Source organism: Penaeus monodon, chromosome 31 (assembly GCF_015228065.2).
Source record: "Penaeus monodon isolate SGIC_2016 chromosome 31, NSTDA_Pmon_1, whole genome shotgun sequence".
Taxonomy (NCBI): Eukaryota; Metazoa; Arthropoda; class Malacostraca; order Decapoda; family Penaeidae; genus Penaeus; species Penaeus monodon.
The window spans coordinates 2327148-2327694 of NC_051416.1; the positions used below are offsets into that span (position 1 = coordinate 2327148).

Consider the following 547-nt stretch of genomic DNA (forward strand, 5'->3'; position numbering starts at 1 on the left):
CGTTATTATGCATCCCGTTCAGTCCTCTTGAAGACACGGGCAATCCCGTCGCGTAATTAGCCCTGCCAATAGCAAGAAAGGAAGACACACGAACAATAAATCATCGTCGTTACTTTAATTAATGTAACTGCTACTCTCCCGGGCCTCCGCCATTGGTCACGGATCATGAGCCGAATGTTCTGGAGACCAATTACAACCCGTGCTGGTCATTAGATTGTCGAGGGACATTACGAACACGTATCCTTTGGGTTATGGAGGGTGTCGCTTCGTCAGGTAAACACGCGACGAGAGGCTGCGTTCGTATGGGGGGTGTATTGGCTTCGGTTTGGTAGTACGTCGTGTGGGATTTGACTGTGTTGAGAGGGTTTCGTCGTGCGTTCGGTGCTCGGTTTGGGTCGGTGGGGGTTGCTTGGTTTTATTTCCCGGTGGTTCTTCGGTTTTGAATTATGTTTTCTTTTTCGTTATTTTATTTATTTGTTTATTTGTTTTTTATCATTTGTTTATTGATTTACTCATTTTTATTTAGATGAATGAGGATACTTTTTTA

General features: G+C 44.1%; 1 protein-coding gene across 1 annotated transcript in view; it reads left to right on the forward strand.

Moving 5' to 3' along the window:
* LOC119592824 (rootletin-like) overlaps window positions 1-547 on the forward strand; it is a 148678-nt gene that overhangs the window by 68440 nt on the left and 79691 nt on the right. The window lies entirely within an intron of this gene.